Raw genomic sequence first — 20901 nt, 5'->3', positions numbered from 1 at the left:
ACTGACTGAACTGACATTTCTAATTCAGATAATGATTTATTTAAATGTAATGATTAGGGGATTTAACATATTAAAAGCAACTTGTTAGTGTTGAGAATAAAGAAGTCAACAAAATATTAATTTAACGTTACCAAATTCAACTAGCTCTTTTCAAGAAGATAACTTTGACACCTAACTATCAAGGTCAGCATTCAGTTCAGTTCAGTTCATTCACTCAGTTGTGTTTGACTTTTTGTGACCCCATGAACCACAGCATGCCAGGCCTCCCTGTCCATCACCAACTCCCAGAGTTTACTCAAACTCATGTCCATTGAGTCGGTGATACCATCCAACCATCTCATCCTCTGTCGTCCCCTTCTTCTCCTGCCCTCAATCTTTCCCAGCATCAGGGTCTTTTCAAATGAGTCAGCTCTTCGCATCAGGTGGCTAAAGTATTGGAGTTTCAGCTTCAACATCAGTCCTTCCAATGAACACCCAGGACTGATCTCCTTTAGAATGGACTGGTGGATCTCCTTAAAGTCCAAGGGACTCTCAAGAGTCTTCTCCAACACCACAGTTCAAAAGCATCAATTCTTCAGCGCTCAGCTTTCTTCACAGTCCAACTCTCACATCCATACATGACCACTGGAAAAACCATAGTCTTGACTGCATGGACCTTTGCTGGCAAAGTAATGTCTCTGCTTTTGAATATGCTGTCTAGGTTGGTCATAACTTTTCTTCCAAGGAGTAAGTGTCTTTTAATTTCATTGCTTCAATCATCATCTGAAGTGATTTGGGAGCCCAGAAAAATAAAGTTAGCCACTGTGTTTCCACTATTTCCCCATCTATTTGCCATGAAGTGATGGGACTGGATGCCATGATCTTAGTTTTCTGAATGTTGAGCTTTAAGCCAACTTTTTCACTCTCCTCTTTCACTTTCATCAAGAGGCTCTTTATTAAAAAATCCATTTACTATTAAGGCAGTTAACAGAATTCAGCCCAAATAAGCAATCCTTGTTTACTCATTAAGAAAGCTGCATTAAATAATTAAGTTGGAGGTGGTGTGGAAGTAAGAGGGTTAAGAGTTGTGGCGTTTGAAGAGTAGGCTCTGGATCAATAAAGAAGAAAGAGAATTGCTAGCTCTACTGGTATTTGTCAGTATTATTTTCTAAGCTTTCTCTAAAGACAGGACATCTAGTCATTAAATAATTATTTACAGAATATGTACTTTGAAGACAAATTTCTGTGAGTGGTTTCCTTTAGGACTTCTCTGCTGGTCTGGTGGTTAAGAATCCGCCTTTCAATGCAGGAGACACCAGTTTGATCCCAGGTCAGGAAATTAAGATTCCATATGCCAAGCAGCAGCTAAGCTGGCATGCTGCAACCAGAGAGCGCGCGTGCTCTGGAGCCTGTGCTCTGCAAAAAGAGAAGACTGTGCACTGCAAGGAGAAGCCTGTGCTCTGCAGCTACAGAAGCCCCTGTGCACCCGAACTAGAGATAGCCCGCACACCACAATGAAGATCCACTATAGCCAAAAAAAAGAGTATAAATGCAGGCACAACTATACCTGATGAGCAAGATGCATTTAGTAAAAGAATTATTAATATAAACTATGATTAAGCGATTTCTCAAGAAGTTTTTTCTTAAAACTAAATTTAGGACTTTTAAGTTGATCTCATTCAAGAATCACACTAATCTTATAAAGCATTTGTAGAAAAAATAACTATCCAACTTGCACTCATATATAGTGATAATAGGTAACCGCACCTTTTTATAGTATCACACAAACAGCTCAATAAAGTAACATTCCTATATGAACTGAATCATGTCTGCTTGCAAGCCAGTGTGAGTACTTAGCTACAATCCCTCCACATAAGTGTTTTGTGGTTTCAATTAACAAGCAATATTATGTGGTAAGTTTTTACCTTTGTCTGAGTTCTCTCTGTTGATTAGGAGTTAGCATACTTCTGTCATCTACATATCAGTCAGTCCAGACACTCAGTCGTGTCCGACTCTTTGTGATCCCATGGACTGCAGCACGCCAGGCTTCCTTGTTCATCACCAAGTTCCAGAGCTCATTCAAACTCACATCCATCGAGTTGGTGATGCCATCCAACCACCTCATCTTCTGTCGTCCCCTTCTCCTCCTGCCTTCAATCTTTCCCAGCATCAGGGTCTTTTCAAATGGGTCAGTTCTTCCCACAAGTGGCCAAAGTATTGGGAGTTTCAGCTTCAGCATCAGTCCTTCCAATGAACACTCAGGACTGATTTCCTTTAGGATGGACTGGTTGGATCTCCTTGCAGTCCAACGGACTCTCAAGAGCCTTCTTCAACACCACAGTTCAAAAGCATCAATTCTTTGGCGCTCAGCTTTCTTTATAGTCCAACTCTCACATCCATACATGACCATTGGAAAAACCATAGCCTTGACTAGACGGACCTGTGTCAGCAAAGTAATGTCTCTGCTTTTGAATATGCTGTCTAGATTGGTAATAGCTTTCTTCCAAGGAGCAAGCATCTTTTAATTTCATGGCTGCAGTCACCATCTGCCATGATTTTGGAGCCCAAGAAAATAAGGTTTGTCACTGTTTCCACTGTTTCCCCAACTATTTGCCATGAAGTGATGGGACCAGATGCCATGATCTTAGTTTTCTGAATGTTGAGTTTTAAGCCAACTTTTTCACTCTCCTCTTTCACTTTCATCAAGCTCTATAGTTCTTCTTCACTTTCTGCCATAAGAGTCATGTCATCTGCATATCTGAGGTTATTGATATTTCTCCCGGCAATCTTGATTTCAGCTTGTGATTCATCCAGCCTTGCATTTCGCATGATGTACCCTGCATGTAAGTTAAATAAGCAGGATGACAATATACAGCCTAGATGTACTCCTTTCCCGATTTGGAACCAGTCTGTTGTCCCACATTCAGTTCTAACTGTTGCTTCTTGACCTGCATACAGATATCTCAGGAGGCAGGTCAGGTGGTCTGGTGTTCCCATTTCTTTAAGAATTTTCCACGGTTTTTTTGTGATCCACAGAGTCAAAGGCTTTGGCATAGTCAATAAAGCAAAAGTAAGATGTTTTTCTGGAACGTTCTTGCTTTTTCAATGATCCAACAGATGATGACAATTTGATCTCTGGTTCCTCTGCTTTTTCTAAATCCAGCTTGAACATCTGGAATTTCAAGGTTCACGTGCTATTGAAGCCTCGCTTGGAGAATTTTGAGTATTATTTTGCTAACATGTGAGAGGAGTGCAATTGTGCAGTAGTTTGCACATTCTTTGGCATTGCCTTTCTTTGGGAATGGAATGAAAACTGACCTTTCTTAGTCCTGTGGTCCCTGCTGAGTTTTCCAAATTTGCTGGCATATTGAATGCGGCACTTTCACAGCATCATCTTTTAGAATTTGAAACAGCTCCACCGTAATTCCATCAACTCTGCTAGCTTTGTTTGTAGTGATGCTTCCTAAGGCCCACTTGACTTTGCATTCTTTGCCAACCCCATGGACCACAGCCTGCCAGGCTCCTCTGTCCATGGAATTCTCCAGGCAAGAATACTGAGTGGTTTGCCACTCCCTTCTCCAGAGGATTTACCCAACCCAGGGACTGAACCTGGGTCTCCTGCATTGGAGCAGATACTTTACCATCTGAGCCACCAGGGAAGCCCATCTACATGTATAAGACACTGAAATAGTAAAAGTTTATATGGCATGTACCTAGCATACACATGTAGCACATGCAGCTATCAACAGATTGCAGGTTGTCAGTCCCATCATACATGTCAACCAAATTGGGAACTTTTTATGAAGAAATGTGTTTTAATTAAATTCCAAAGAAATAGCATATACAATTATTTTGACTTTATTATTGCTTTTTACAAATAAGCTTTTATTTAAGAACAATTTTAGATTTACAGACGTCTACAAAGATAGTTCAGAGTTCCCATAGATTCTGCACAGTTTCCTCTATTACTAGCATCTTACATTAGTATGGTATATTTGTTATAATTAATGAACCAATATGGATATACCATTAACTGAAGTCCACATTTCATTGAGGCTTCCTTGGTTTTCACTTAATATCCTTTTTCTGTTTCAGGATCCTATTACCCTTCCCAGGATAACATATTTTTGTCATCATGTCATCTTAGACTCATTTTGGCTGACTTTTCTTGCCTGATGACCTTGATAGCTTTGAGGAATAATAGTCAAGTATTTCACAGAATATCTCTCAATTCGAATTTGTCTAGTTTTCCTCATGATTAGATTGGAGTTAATAGGTTTGGAGGAGGTAGACCACTGAGATAAAATTATAATAACTTTTTATCCCAACTATCACCTGGATAGTAAGCTCACTGAGGGAAAGAATCTTATTCACATTTTTGTATCCTTCAGTTCAGTTCAGTTCACTTCAGTCACTCAGTCATGTCCGACTCTTTGCAACCCCATTAATCACAGCACGCCAGGCCTCCCTGTCCATCAACAACTCCCTGAGTTCACTCAGACTCACATCCATTGAGTCAGTGATGCCATCCAGCCATCTCATCCTCTGTTGTCCTCTTCTCCTCCTGCCCCCAATCCCTCCCAGCATCAGTCTTTTCCAATGAGTCAACTCTTCGCATGAGGTGGCCAAAGTACTGGAGTTTCAGCTTTAGCATCATTCCTTCCAAAGAAATCCCAGGGCTGATCTCCTTCAGAATGGACTGGTTGGATGTCCTTGTAGTCCAAGGGACTCTCAAGAGTCTTCTCCAACACCACAGGATGCCATGATCTTCGTTTTCTGAATGTTGAAGTTTAAACCAACTTTTTCACTCTCCACTTTCACTCATCAAGAGGCTTTTTAGTTCCTCTTCACTTTCTGCCATAAGGGTGGTGTCATCTGCATATCTGAGGTTATTGAGATTTCTCCTGGCAATCTTGATTCCAGCTTGTGTTTCTTCCAGTCCAGTGTTTCTCATGATGTACTCTGCATAGAAGTTAAATAAGCAGGGTGACAATATACAGCCTTGACGTACTCCTTTTCCTGTTTGGAACCAGTCTGTTGTTCCATGTCCAGTTCTAACTGTTGCTTCCTGACCTGCATACAGATTTCTCAAGAGGCAGGTCAGGTGGTCTGGTATTCCCATCTCTTTCAGAATTTCCCACAGTTTACTGTGATCCACACAGTCAAAGGCTTTGGCATAGTCAATAAAGCAGAAATAGATGGTTTTCTGGAACTCTCTTGCTTTTTCCCTGATCCAGCGGATGTTGGCAATTTGATCTCTGGTTCCTCTGCCTTTTCTAAAACCAGCTTGAACATCAGGAAGTTCACAGTTCACGTATTTTTGTATCCTTAGTACACAGCTGATAAATATGTGTTGGTTAAGAAGGAGGAAGTGGATTACACCAAAGGTTGAAGTGCTACAGAAACTTTGCAACTTATTAAAAATAGGAGCACTTATGCTAACAAGGAAATAGTTCATCTGTTTACTCAAAATAAAAAAAAAGCATGACTGATTCACTAAAGTATTTCATTCTTCTATTCAAGGATCCTTCTAGTTTACCTATAATGTTGAGACAGGATTTGTTGTTTGTTGTTTAGTCACTAAGTCATGTCTGACTCTTTGCAACCCCCATGGACTATGGCCCACTGAGGTCCTTTGTCCAGGGGATTTCACAGGCAAGAAAATTGGAGTGGGTTGCCATTTCCTTCTCCAGCATATCTTACTGACCCAGGAATCAAACCCACATTTCTTGCATTGGCAGGTGGATTCTTCACCACTGAGCCACCAGGGAAACCCTGAGACAGGATTTATTCAGCTAAAAAGCAAGTTAATTCTTACAAGTAAACCTCACCTCCTGTACTGACTGATGAAACCCAACTGTGTAACACTGTTTGTGGGGAGTATGCATGGTAAAATGGAAAGATGCATTATGGCTTAAGACAGGATGTCTGGGTTTGAAACTGAGTTCTATCGCTAATAAATTGTATAATTTAGGCCAGATATCTTTGAGTCTCAGTTACTTTACATATAAAATGGAGCTAATAATATTTCAATGACAGTGAGAATTATAATCACTGGCCCACAGAACTGGTGGACTGAATCACTACTGAGATACCCACATCTCTATTATCTTGGTATCACATCTTAGAGCACAAGTGATTTTTTCTTTTTTTTTAATCCAATGGTCTCTTTGTAGTATTTCTACTTTATCTCCCTAAGGTCTTTCACACTGCTAACTATTCCTTTCTTTTTGAAACTTATTCTTGTTCCTCTGACATTAAAAACACCCCTTTCTTCTGATTTTGCTTATCATGCAATGATTCAGAGTACAGCTTACTAGCCAAGAGCATAGACTCTGGACCAGACAAGATTTGAACTGTCAAGAGTATGAATCCTGGTTCCACCACCTGCTAGTCCTATGACCTTGGACAGGTTACTTAACTCTTTTTTATTTTTCTAATTTATTTATTTTTTATTGAAGGATAACCACTTTACAGAATTTTGTTGTTTTCTGTCAAACCTCAACATGAATCAGCCATAGGTATACACATGGTCCCTCCCTCTACAAATATGCAACACTTCAGGAATTTGTGTGTCATCTTTGCGCAGGGGCTGTGCTAATCTCTGTATTGTTCCAATTTTAGTATACGTGCTGCCAAAGAGAGCATGGTTACTTAACTCTTAGGTGCCTGTTTCCCATTTGGGTTTACAGGTATACAGAATGAGTTTACAGGTATATAACATGTACAATAAATGCTATACAGATAACTTGCTGTTGCTTTTGTTCCCCTCCTTACTCTCTTCCTCTGCTACACTTCTTTAACCTCCACATACTCCACCTGGAGGATTTCACCCATGCAAAAGTGCCTTAACTTCTGTCTATTTGGAAGGCATTCTTCTCTTCAGCCTACTTAGCGAATTCCTTCTCAAACTTTAAGACCCAGGTTAAATGTCATTCTCTTTCTCTCTGAAGCCTTTCCAAAAACCACCTCCCTCATTCTGCCTTGGTAGTCAATTGTGCCTGCCCTTGTGGCCCATATTATTTTGAATATATTTCAGTGAGAGTCCTTGTACATCAGATTGAAAGATGCTGAGTTACTTGAAGTTCCCTATATTAGACCATTTCAGGCCTGTAAAAACAGTTACATGATTCATTCCATAAATAGAATATTTATCCTATTCATAAACATTCTATATTTCTGCTGATCCTTCCCTTCCTGCATTAAACTCATGACAAGAACTACATATTATTTCTTAAAATTACATACCTAACAATATTTCAGATATATAAAAAGCAATAAATAATAATGAACAGACAACCATATATCCACACTTTGGCTGAAAAAAAAATACAATTTAAGTCCCCTGTTGCTCTTCCCAGTAGTATTACTAGTCTTTTCTCGCAACCCTGCACTTCAGAGATACCCACTATCCTTACTTTGATACTGTATTACCATGCATTTCTTTAGCATTTATTATGTAAGTATGCTTCCATAAATAATACATCAATGTTGGGCTTTATATAAATATGTTCTGCCATTTGCTTTATTTTCTCAACTTTTTTATTTGTGAGATTCACCCAAGTTACTGTACAGATCTAGTTTATTCATTTTCGTTATTGTATGGAATTCCATTAGATAAATATATTATAATATTTTATTTCTTTTATTAATTATACATTTGGATTAGTTTGAATTTTCTGCTATAAAAATGTTGCATAAATATTTTTGTAAGTCTCTTTATATATGCATAGGAGTGTTTCTAAAGGGTATTTACCTAGGAGCGGAATTGTTGGATTAAGACAAAAATTGTTGGAACGTAGATTATTATTGCTTGAAATGATAAGCAAAATTTATAAACCTTTAACCAGATTCATGACGAAAAAAAGGGAGAGAGCCTAAATCGATAAAATTAGAAATGAAAAAAGAGAAGTTATAACCGACACCACAGAAATACAAAGGACCTAAGAGACTACTTACTATAGGCAACTATATGTCAACAAAATGGACAGCCTAGAAGAAATGGACAAATTCTTGGAAAGATACAATCTCCCAAGACCAAACCAGGAAGAAAAATCAAACACAAACAGACCGATTACAAGCACTGAAATGGAATCTGTGATTTAAAAACTCCCAATAAACAAAAGTGTAGGCAAATTCACAGGCAAATTCCATCTTTTGTCAGTGTACACAGCACAGAGTCTGGCAGTTAAAAGACATTAATAAATATTTGTTGAATGAATGAATAAAAACTTGAAAAAAACACACATAAAGAGATTAGACAATGTTTTTAATCTCTTAATTTGGAACTGTGCCTATTAGGCTTTGTAAACTTTTATACTTAAAGAAATAAATTTAATTTAGCTTGGAGACTTTCCAGCAGTCCTTTGAGATAACCAGAGACAAGACAGAGCACCAAAAAATTGGGATTGGAAGTCTAAAACTTTAAATCATCTAACACAAATAGTTGTCTACCCTTTTCTTAAATATCTCTAAGAACAGGTATGCTGGCTTTCATGTTTTCTATTATACTTCACAGAATATAATGACTAAAACAGCCTTTATTTGCATCATGTTTGAACACCCCAGAGGAAAGTCTACAAAAGCAAATGTAAAGCAATTATAATAAATAAGAAACCACTTAGAAATGTGCCTATAATACATCAATGAGCAACAGATATACTGATTAAAATGAATATACAATTATGTACATGCTTTAATTTTAAAAGCTAACAATGGCAACAACTATAGTAAATACAGAGGGGGAAAATAATGCATCAGCCTTAAATGCTTTAAAATTTAAGGAAATTAATATATGATGACTTGTAGCAGAACCACCAGGAGGTTCAGAAAGCATCAGATCAGATCAGTCGCTCAGTCGTGTCCGACTCTTTGCGACCCCATGAATCGCAGCATGCCAGGCCTCCCTGTCCATCACCAACTCCCGGAAAGCATAAGAGTCTTCAAAAGTAAGTCATAGGAGACTGAACCATTCTGGACAAAATACAGAATCTCTAGTAAGAAGGCCTGGTTTTGAGTTGCTATTCTGACATTTACCAGCTATTTGACACTGGGCACAGCATTTAATTCACCTACACCTCAGTTTCTTATCAGTAAATAGAATTTATAATGACCTGGCATCCTATCTAACAGAGTTTTATATGCTTCTAATTAAGCAGAAAAAATGTGTGACATCCTTCAATAATATGCAATTGTAATTATCTATCCTTCTTCATCTTCCCATCTCCCCGACGGTGGCGATCTGTAGAAGTGTGTATTTTTTTTCCAAGCAGGGCTCAGTAGAGCTAGTATAGGCAAGAAGAGAGAGATTAGTTTGGGATTTTGCCCAGACAGGGACAGAAGGACAACAGAGCAAGGGAATAAAAGATAATGATAAGAGAGTGAATGAAATAAGCTAGAGACTAAGAAAGTTGGATAGGGAAGGAAGTAAAAACAGGTCATGCTGAGGTCAAAGGAAAGAGAGAGTACGGACACTCAAAGGTCAGGTAGTTGGCAAAATTTTGAACAAATATGTATGTCTTCATTTATAATTTCAGAGGTGGGCCATCTTCGGGTGAGAACAAAGTCCATGGTGTGACAACGCGAGCTGATTAGTTAAAAAGATGCTCACTTCAGTTGAAGAGGTCAATGTCTTGAAGAAATAGACATCCATATGAATACTAAAGTCACTCAGGGTAAGGCCAAAAATTGAGGTAGAAAGGAAGACTGTGTGTGTGAGGTCTTTAACAACAGAGAAGATGTACGTATAAGACAATAAGAGTGGTATAGCTGTTGTGCCAAAGAGAACAAGATTTTAACAAGTTCAGTTCAGTCGCTCAGTTGTTTACAACCCTTTGTGACCCCATGAACCACAGCACACCAGGCCTCCCTGTCCATCACCAACTCCTGGAGTTTACTCAAATTCATGTCCATTGAGTTGGTGATGCCATCCAACCATCTCATCCTCTGTCGTCCCCTTCTCCTGCCTTCTATCTCTCCCAGCATTAGGGTCTTTTCAAATGAGTCAGCTCTTCGTATCAGGTGGCCAAAGTGTTGGGAGTTTCAGCTTCAGTATCATTCCTTCCAATGAACACTCAGGACGGATTTCCTTTAGGATGGACTGGTTGGATCTCCTTGCAGTCCAAGGGACTCTCAAGAGTCAACACTACACTTCAAAAGCATCAACTCTTCGGTGCTCAGCTTTCTTTATAGTCCAACTCTCACATCCATACATGATTATGGGAAAACCATAGGGTTGACTAGACGGACCTTTGTTGGCAAAGTAATGTCTCTGCTTTTTATATGCTGTCTAGGTTGGTCATAGCTTTTCTTCCAAGGGGTAAGTGTCTTTTAATTTCATGGCTGCAGTCACCATCTACAGTAATTGGAGGCCAAAAAAATAAAGTCTGCCAGTTTCCCCATCTATTTGCCATGAGGTGATGAAAGCAGATGCCATGATCTTAGTTTTCTGAATGTTGAGCTGTAAGCCAACTTTTTCACTCCTCTTTCACCTTCATCAAGAGGCTCTTTAGTTCTTCGCTTTCTGACATAAGGGTCATGTCATCTGCATATTTGAGGTTATTAATATTTCTCCCAGCAATCTTGATTCCCACTTGTGCTTCATCCAGCCCAGTGTTTCTCATGATGTACTCTGCATAGAAGTTAAATAAGCAGGGTGATAATATACAGCCTTGATGTATTCCTTTTTCTATTTGGAACCAGTGTGTTATTCCATGTCCAGTTCTAACTATTGCTTCCTGACCTGCATACAGATGTCTCAAGAGGCAGGTCAGGTGGTCTGGTATTCCCATCTCTTTCAGAATTTTCCACAGTTTATTGTGATCCACACAGTCAAAGGCTTTGGCATAGTCAATAAAGCAGAAATAGATGGTTTTCTGGAACTCTCTTGCTTTTTCCATGATCCAGCAGATGCTGGCAATTTGATCTCTGGCTCCTCTGTCTTTTCTAAAACCAGCTTGAATATCTCGAAGTTCACGGTTCATGTACTGTTGAAGCCTCACTTGGAGAATTTTGAGCATTACTAGCGTGTGAGGTGAGTGCAATTGTGTGGTAGTCTGAGCATTCTTTGGCATTGCCTTTCTTTGGGAATGGAATGAAAACTGACCTTTTCCAGTCCTGTGGCCACTGTTGAGTTTTCCAAATTTGCTGGCATATTGAGCGCAGCACTTAAATAGCATCATCTTTTAGGACTTGAAATAACTCAGCTGGAATTCTATCACCTCCACTAGCTTTGTTCATAGTGATGCTTCCTAGGGCCCACTTGACTTCACATTCCAGGATGTCTGGCTCTAGGTGAGTGATCACACCATCGTGATTATCTGGGTCAGGAAGATCTTTTTTGTATAGTTCTTCTGTGTATTCTTGCCACCTTTTCTTAATATCTTCTGCTAGGTCCATACCATTTCTGTCCTTCATTGTGCCCATTTTTGCATGAAATGTTCCCTTGGTATCTCTAATTTTCTTGAAGAGCTCTCTAGTCTTTCCCATTCTATTGTTTTCCTCTATTTCTTTGCATTGATCTCTGAGGAAGGCTTTCTTACCTCTCTTTGCTATTCTTTGGAACTCTGCATTTAAATGGGTGTACCTTTCCTTTCTGAAAGAGATGGGAATACCAGACCACCTGACCTGCCTCTTGAGAAACCTGTATGCAGGTCAGGAAGCAACAGTTAGAACTGGACATGGAACAACAGACTGGTTCCAAATAGGAAAAGGAGTTCGTCAAGGCTGTATATTGTCACCCTGCTTATTTAATTTATATGCAGAGTACATCATGAGAAACGCTGGGATGGAAGAAACACAAGCTGGAATCAAGATTGCTGGGAGAAATATCAATAACCTCAGATATGCAGATGACACCACCCTTATGGCAGAAAGTGAAGAGGAACTCAAAAGCCTCTTGATGAAAGTGAAAGTGGAGAGCGAAAAAGTTGGCTTAAAGCTCAACATGAAGATCATGGCATCCAGTCCCATTACTTCATGGGAAATAGATGGGGAAACAGTGGAAACAGTGGCAGACTTTATTTTTGGGGGCTCCAAAATCACTACAGATGGTGACTGCAGCCATGAAATTAAAAGACGCTTACTCCTTGGAAGGAAAGTTATGACCAACCTAGACAGCATATTCAAAAGCAGAGACATTACTTTGCCAACAAAGGTCCATCTAGTCAAGGCTATGGTTTTTCCTGTGGTCGTGTATGGATGTGCGAGTTGGACTGTGAACAAGGCTGAGTGCCGAAGAATTGATGCTTTTGAACTGTGGTGTTGGAGAAGACTCTTGAGAGTCCCTTGGACTGCAAGGAGATCCAACCAGTTCATTCTGAAGGAGATCAGCCCTGGGATTTCTTTGGAAGGAATGATGCTAAAGCTGAAACTCCAGTACTTTGGCCACCTCATGCGAAGAGTTGCCTCATTGGAAAAGACTCTGATGCTGGGAGGGATTGGGGGCAGGAGGAGAAGGGGACAACAGAGGATGAGATGGCTGGATGGCATCACTGACTCGATGGACGTGAGTCTGGGTGAACTCTGGGAGTTGGTGATGTGCCGGGAGCCAGCGTGAGGAACTCCACCTGTGGCAAAGGTCATGAGGAAGGAGGCTCAGCATACGCAAAGGCAGGATCGAGCCTCAGGAGTCCCCCTGGATATTCTCGAGCATCTACCCCCAAAAACCAGAGTCTGCCTACTTTACTGCTTTGTGCTCTCACCTCTGACTTTATGGGGGCTGTCCCCCACCAGCATCTCGCTCTCTCTGAAAAAGAGTTAACTTACAGCTCCAGTTAATAAAGTTCCTGGGCATAATGGGAGTGTTTAAATCCAAACCCCTCAGATAGTTCTCTAACTTGCCTGACAAATTTACCCGGATTCCTACAGCTATGCATACAATTGTTTACAGTCTCCCAGCCGCGAGAGGCATGGGAAGCTTAAGATATTCAAATAGCTTAGAGCCTCTCAGAGAGTTAGAAACTTGTCAGACTAAAACTAGCAAAAGATTTCATTGATGAGCCAATGCTTGCTGCCAAGTTTCCACATCCCCTGTTTTGTATCCTTGAATGTGTATTAATTACTATACTTGGTATGTAGAAAAATAAGTAGTGGCCTTGGTGTCAGCAACTTTAGACCCTTAAGGTAATAAATTCTTTCCTTTGTTGTAAACCCACTGCACCTCTGCCCTATAGGAATGCAACTTTATCTAACACCTTCGGAGGATGGCGCCAAACCTTAAAATAATTACTCTTAGAGAAAATAAGTCTTATGGATTGACAAACCTTTGTCAAGAGTCATAAAATGTTAATAGGCCTTTTGGCCAGAAGATGATGTAAATCACCTAAACCATTTGTATACGATAAATCTGCAGGAAAAGAAACCCTGGTTTCGATAAGGATCAAAGACTGCTGACTTTGCATGATTTCATATCCCCTATTATCCTCTATGTGCAACTTAGGGTATAAAAGCCCCGGTTGAAAATAAAGCTACGGGCCTTGCTCACCGAAGCTTGGTCTCCCCATGTCATTCTTTCTTTCACATTCTGGCTGAGTCTCCATCTGGAGCGCGGAGGTCCTCTGCGACCATTTATTTGCCTGGGCTTCTAAGACCCACTTGAGAAGGTGCCTAAGGTGGGGCACCTTCCGCTATTTGAGAGGGCGCCTGCAGCCTCCGTGGTCACAGCTAACCTGATGTCACAGGTTATATTGATTTTCCGCGTAAACCAAGCTACTCAGCCTCTTTTCTCCACTGAATTTTCCTGCTGAGCTATCCTCATTCTATTACTCTTTATATCTCTAATTAATATTTAAATAAAGCTATTGTATCCTGTTCGCCGAAGCCGTCTCCCCTTCGAATTCCCTGGATCAGCTGGGGCTGGACCCCGGCAGTGATGGACAGGGAGGCCTGGCGTGCTGCGATTCATGGGGTCGCAAAGAGTCGGACACGACTGAGCGACCGAACTAAACTGAACTGAACTGAGCCTTTCCTTTTCTCCTTTGCTTTTCACTTCTCTTTTCTCAGCTATTTGTAAGGCCTCCTCCATTTTGCCTTTTTGGGTTTCTTTTTCTTAGGGATGGTCTTGATCACTGCCTCCTGTACAATGTCACTAACCTCTGTCCATAGTTCTTCAGGCACTCTATTAGATCTAATCCCTTCAATCTATTTGTCACTTCCAGTGTATAGTCATAAGGGATTTGATTTAGGTCATACGTGAATGGTCTAGTGGTTTTCCCTAATTTCTTCAATATAAGTCTGAATTTGGCAATAAGGAGTTCATGATCTGAGCCACCGTCAGCTCCCAGTTTTGTTTTTGCTGACTGTATAGAGCTTCTCCATCTTTGGCTGCAAAGAATACAATCAATCTAATTTCGGTGTTGACTATCTGGTGATGTCCATGTGTACAGTCTTCTCTTGTGTTGTTGGAAGAGGGTGTTTGCTATGACCAGTGCATTCTCTTGGCAAAACTCTGTTAGCCTTTGCCCTGCTTCATTTTGCACTCTAAGGCCAAACTTTCTTATTACTTCAGGTATCTCTTGACTTCCTACTTTTGCATTCCAGTCCCCTATGATGAAAAGGACATCTTTTTTAGATGTTAGTTCTAGAAAATCTTGTAGGTCATCATAGAACCATTCAACTTCAGCTTCTTCAGCATTAGTGGTTGGGGCATAGACTTGGATTACTGTGATAATGAATGGTTTGCCTTGGAAATGAACAGAGATCATTCTGTCATTTTTGAGATTGCAAACAAGTACTGCATTTCAGACTCTTTTGTTGACTATGAGGGTTACTCTATTTCTTCTAAAGTATTCTTGCCCACAGTAGTACATATAACGGTCATCTGAATTAAATTTGCCCATTCCAGTCCACTTTAGTTCACTGATTCCTAAAATGATTAGATGTTCACTCCTTCCATCTCCTGTTTCACCACTTCCAATTTACCTTGATTCACAGAATGTGTGGAATAGTGGTGCACAAAAAATTACAGTCAGCCTTATCTCTTTCCTTTTGCAAAGAGTGGTCTAGGAAAATGAGCAGCGCCCATTCAGAAGGGCTAGAGAGCAAGTACTCTACTGGCTCCCATTTAAGGCCAGAACACACATAAAACATCCTGTAAAATGGTTCACAGTTCAGGAAATAGGAGTTTCAGAGAACAAGTGGAAAGGTTTGAAAGGGAGCAACAAGCAGGATTGGGAGAGAGTAAAAGGAAGCCAGGTCAGCACCAGAATAACAGTACAGAAGAAAAACAGATGATTGGAGGAACTAGGACAAAGATAACAGAGAATAAGACTAGCCGGGTTTATATGGCCAAAGGTTATCAAAATAATTAGTTCCAGCAGTTCTCTGATGGCTAGGGAGTTAGCACTAAGCCCTTGGCAATGGTTTGGTTAAAATCCCTCATTTACAGATGTGGGTAACATTTGAGTATCTATTATGTATTTTTCACATTATGTAAAGTGCAATACACACACTACTTTAGTTAAGCCTCACACCTACACTTTTCCTCATTTTACAAATGAGGGAACTGAGGATCACAGAAGCAAAGTGACCAGCCCTGGGCTGTATTATTTAGTGACACTGAGGACCCAGGCTTCTTTTTCAAATCTAAATAAATATGGAAATATAAAAAAGAATTTGAAATTAGAACATCTTTAGTTACTTTCTTCTTCCTTTTTTTAGTCACTTTCTACCAGTGAGATCTTGTATGTTTTTAAGTCCACTAAGCCTGTCTACCAAACAAGGTTTTATTGCAAAGATTAAGCAACAACTACAAAATAAATCCTAGTAGCTATCTTTTTAAACTTATTTTCAAATGTGAATTTCTTACTTGGTTTATTTCAAACACAAATTCAAAGTTTCTAAATTAACACCTACAGATTTTACAGTTAGGAGACTGAGGTAGAGAGGAAGGATCTACAATCTGTGGCTCCCTAGTATATTTAGGATCAAGTCCAAGCTTCAGAGTTTCAGGTCTTTAATACTATGGCCCCAGCCCACCTCTCTAGCCACATCTCTCACTACTGACTGACACAAATATAATACTTAACCTCTGGCAACTATTAAGTTTTAAAAACATATGATATAATTTCCCCATTTTATAGTTCCACCTAAATTATTTAATCTATTTCAATGTGTTCTCCAAGGCCTAAATAAAAGTCACCTTGAGTGTAAAGCCTAACCTTGTCCCCAACTGTTGAGAAATGATGGCTCTACCTTCTGAACTTCTATATCGCTTTGCTTTACCTCCCTCAGAGTATTTACTGCCTTTTAATTTAGTCAAGCATGAAAAAATATCATTTCTGCCAGCGGAGCTTACGTCCCTTAAAGGTAGTTGGAAGAGAACTACCATTTACTTTGCATCTCTGAAGTGCCAATTGCTTTTATAGTGTGTGACACACACACACACATTATTTCAGGTAATCTTTGTGACACCCCACAAAGCAGAAATCTATTTTTTACATAGAACGATACTGAAAGTCACAGAGGTTAAACAATTTGCTTACAGTCTTAAGGCCAGTAAGCAACACAGCTCAGATGTGAATCTTGGTCTTTCTAAACCAAAGCCTAGGTTCTTAACTATACTCTTTCCAGAAACCATGGGTATATCCTCACTACTGATTGCTTCCTATCTATCCACAGAAAAAATATCAATGGACTTTTTGTCATTAAGTATTAGCAGAAAAGATTTGATATAGGGTATCTGCTCTCCTGCTTTTCAAGACTAAGAACAGACTTTTCAGACCCAACACGACTAATATGAGATCAGAATAAAGATGAATAGATCCGAATCCTGCTTCCAGGAAGGAAAAGTAAAAAACCATTACTGTCCCATTCCTGCATTTATAAATTCCTTCTCCTCTGAGGTTTCCACCATCTGGTTATATCAATCCTTATCCCTCCTCCTCATCTGTCTTCTACCACCCTCCCGATTAATCCCTTATATTCACTGCACCTGGGTCACAATCTCTCTTATCCGCATCCTGAATCACTTCACTACTGATGCAGAAGACTCGTTCCATACAACAGCCTCCCAGTTCCCTGTCACACTCAGCTTCGCCAGCCTTCACCTTTGCTGTACTTCAGCAATCCACACACAGACCTAGCTGTCAGTGAGAAGAGCTTCACATCAGACAATTTAACTCTAGAATTCCACTTTCTGACCACACCTCTGGTTTTTTTTCCTATTTTACTTCCACCACATTTGCTCACTGATCTCACTCAAAAAATCACAAAACCTCTAAGTCCCAAACTGAAATCATTATCCAATGTTTCCTGTCTCAGTTAATGTCACCGTCATCTCCGCAGTCACCCAAATCAAAAACCTGAACATCACAGTGGGCTACTCGCCCTCTGGTCTACACACCCAACCAATCATAAAGCCTCACAGATTCTCTCAACTTCATCCCTCTCCTCATCCCCATAATCACATTTTAAAATTATTCAAGCATATCTATAAAAACCTTCCAGTGATTTAAAAAAATCACCCATTGAATTCATTTCAAGATACTTATGCATACAAGGTTCACCATGACATGGACTCTGATTGTATTTCCAGTCTCACAACTTACCACTTGTATCGCCATCGTTATTTCTTAGCAGTACCAAACTACTTGTGGTTCCCTAGGCAAGCTATCAGAGAAGGCAGTGGCATCCCACTCCAGTGTTCTTGCCTGGAGAATCCCAGGGACGGCGGAGCCTGGTGGGCTGCCGTCTATGAGGTAGCACAGAGTCGGACACGACTGAAGCAACTTGGCAGCAGCAGCAGGCAAGCTATTCCTTTTCTCACACTGATGTCTTTCCTCAAACTATTCTTCCTATTTGAAGCACATTTTTTTACTCATCTTTGTCTGACTTACTTCTACTTACCATTTAGGACTTGGGCCAGGTGTCATCTCTTCCTCAAGACTTCCCTCAAGTCCTGAGCTAGTCTGAGTGCCCTCCCCTTGGTGCAAGTATCAAGCAGCAAAGCTCTCACTTTTTATTCTGAGATGACCTATTTTAGCATCTAATTTACCATTTCCACAAGGATTGGAAATGTATCTTACTTATCTCTGTCTACCCAGTTAACATAGTACATAGCATAGTGCCTGACATACAGTAGATACATTAAGTATAAAGTTTAGAAGATGTTGCCTTTACATTTTCAGTAGGATAGTCACACCAGTTCTTTCTCATAGTTTTTTAGTATTTCCCACTATTAACTCCAAGTCCTTTGAAGGGAAGGAATCAGAGCTTTTCCTGAGTCTGTACAGTTCTGTACAGAACGGTGCTATACAAAGTCTTATCCAACTTACATAAAAGGGAAACAGTATTTGCACAAACATACCAGAAATCAAAACTTGACCTGTGCTGCAAACTTCAAAACCATCGACCAATTGAAAAAATGAAGACATAAGAAGAAAGATAAAGAACCAATTCTGACTGCTGGTATGTGCTTGTTTATGTTAATTTGTTTAAAATATAAATAGGGTCCCAGATACAAGAGCTTGACATTTTATCTATAAGGCCATCACATCTCTCCTAAGTTTAAAAAATTACTAACCTGCAGGCTTTCTTAGGCAGGGGTTCAGGATGTTGGTAAAGATCCTGTTTAAAAACATAATCCCAAAAACCAAGGCTAAGTGATGAAAAAGTAAAAAAAAAAAAAAAAAAAAAAATGCTGATTGGTATGTGAGCAACAACAACAAAAAAATGTCCTTTTTCATAGTAATTTTGGGTCTCGTGTTGGTAGTTATAAAGAGAGCAAAGAGTTCAATATAATAAAGCATTTCCCTCTCCAACTAAATATTAAATTGCAGTCTGGCATCAAATGAGATCTCAAATGCTTTTCCAGTATAAAAAATAATAAGCTCTTCTATTTGCATGGTGCACTGCAACACTTCAATATACACAGGCTCATTTGATAAAGTGTTTATAGACATTTTTAAAAACGAGGGAAAAGCCAAAATTTTCCACAAAATAAGAACTTTTAGTTGGTTTAAATAAACAGTACTAGATGTCTTTTTTTTTTTTTAAGTTTAAAACACAGTACCGAAATGAATAAAAGAATAGAGTACCTTATATTTAAGCAGGTCTCTCCTTGGAGCCAAAAGAGTTTCTTGCAGAAATTTAATAGGTTTTGTCTCCTGGCTTACACTAAGAAGCTCTCCATTAAAGGGCAAACTAGAGTTCATTCAGAGAAGGAATGAGAGAACCCCAGACTATGACAAACAACTGAAGGCAAGTGGAATCAGTTAGTAAAGACAAGGCTCCGGTCCGGGGACATGATCTTCAACTATCTTAATGGGTGTCCATAAGGGAACAGAAGTAGGAAGAATTGGAGGCATCTATTTCTTTCAACCAAAACAAACAAACAAAAATTTCGAAACACCAAAGCTTTCCAGGAACGAATAGGTTTCCTAGGGAAGAGATTAGTTTCCCGTCACTGGAGAAGATCTTCAAATAGACTGGTCAAATTATTAGGGTAGAATTTGGGATTTTCGAAGCTACTTTGGTATGGGGTGAGAGAAACGGATCCTAGATGACTTTTAAATTCCTTTCCAATCTGGAGACGTTCTGGGGTTCACCTATCTCCTGGAAACCCCTTTTCATTCTTCTGGGGCTGGCCCACAGCCGTGCCCACGTGTCCAAGCCCTCCCGGCCCCCGGCTCACCTCAGTGCCCAGAGTCCCCCGCCCCCGTCGGAGGTTGGAAACAAGCTCTCCCCGCCCGTTTCCGGCGGCACACGTGAGTTGTCCCGGCGCAGCTCCCGCAGCCGGAGCCAGCCCGGAGGACGCGGCTGACAGCTCCCCGCCCTTCGCACCTCCGACCCTCGGCTGGGCCAGGAAGCCCGCCGACCTCGGTCCTCGCCCGCCCCGAAGCGGATCCAGCCGGCGAGGATCCACAGGCATCTCTCAGCTCTCCTGTCGGAGCAGACTGACAGCTCCTCCGACTCCTGGCCCTCGGCCCAAAGCCAACACTCTCCGGCCGACCCAGCCCCGCTAGCTTGGACAGAACGACCCCCGCTCGGACCGCACGCAATGCTGACCCTCCAGAGTCCCCGTGTCCTTGAGTTTTTCCCTCGCGGAGCCCCGGGGTGCCCCTACTGAGAGAGGGCCGCGGGCCGGATACTGGGCCCCGCCGGACCGGCCGCGGATGCAGAACGCCGCGGGTGTTCCCGGACCGCTGAGTAGGCGGGCGACAGCAGCGCTCGGACCCCTGACAGGCTGACCGGCCAGGACACACAGACGGACAGTAGGGCCCGAGGGGCGGGGGCAGCGGCCCGGCCGGTCCCGGCACCTCCTTCTCGCCCGGGGCGGCCCCTGGCGGCCCAGGCCCCTCAGGGAGCGGGCTTTCCTGGCGAGCGGAGGCGGCCACCGAGGCGCTTACCTGCGGGCGCAGTGACGGCGCGGGGCGGCTCACTCCCTGCCCGCCGCCATGTTTCCGCTGCGCAGCGAGCGAGAGAGGACGCGCGGAGGGGGCGGGCGGGGGCGGCTCCGGAGAGCGGCGGCGGCCGGTCGGCCGGCGGGCTGGCGGGCGGCGGGGGGCTCGACCGAGGCGGCGGCGGCGGCGGCGGCTGAGGCGGGGGCGGGGCGGGGGCTCCCTGGCCCCGCCCCCCGGGCCTCCCGCCGTGGGGTGGCGCGCGCCTGGGCGGTTGGGCCCGCGCGGAGCCGGGGGCCGGAGGAGGTAGGGGGGTGTGTGTCGAAGGGGTGGTGAGTACGGGTAGGGCGCCCCCAAGCGGCCCGGCCTAGCCAGCGCCCGCTGTCGGCCTCCTCCCGCCTTATACCCCGAGGCCCAGATCCACACCCCCACTGGCCCTGCGCACCCCCTCTCAAGGGAGGGTAAACTGAGGCGTGGAGAGGGCTCGGGGACCCGGTGGTGGGTGACATTAAGCGAGTTAGCTCGAATCTCTACCGCAGGACCTTCACCTCTAAAGGAATATTGTTCAATCCAGACGGTTGGTGTG

General features: G+C 41.9%; 1 protein-coding gene and 1 non-coding gene across 7 annotated transcripts in view; both read right to left on the bottom strand.

The window, feature by feature from the left end:
• SCMH1 (Scm polycomb group protein homolog 1) overlaps window positions 1-20497 on the bottom strand; it is a 221986-nt gene extending 201489 nt beyond the window's left edge. For 3 of the 6 annotated variants that reach the window (XM_055586216.1, XM_055586217.1, XM_055586219.1), the window contains exon 1: window positions 20325-20497. The gene's annotated coding sequence lies outside the window, so the exon portion shown is untranslated. The remainder of the gene's footprint in view (window positions 1-20324) is intronic. The other 3 variants (XM_055586211.1, XM_055586214.1, XM_055586205.1) reach the window with 2 other exon arrangements.
• LOC129656656 (U6 spliceosomal RNA) lies at window positions 6524-6627 on the bottom strand. Its single transcript, XR_008716446.1, has one exon. It is a non-coding gene; the product is annotated as a U6 spliceosomal RNA (small nuclear RNA).
• Window positions 20498-20901: the final 404 nt, after the last annotated feature.

Source organism: Bubalus kerabau, chromosome 6 (assembly GCF_029407905.1).
Source record: "Bubalus kerabau isolate K-KA32 ecotype Philippines breed swamp buffalo chromosome 6, PCC_UOA_SB_1v2, whole genome shotgun sequence".
Lineage (NCBI taxonomy): Eukaryota > Metazoa > Chordata > Mammalia > Artiodactyla > Bovidae > Bubalus > Bubalus kerabau.
The sequence above is the reverse complement of the archived record's forward strand: the minus strand, read 5'-3'. Positions and strand labels throughout refer to the sequence as shown.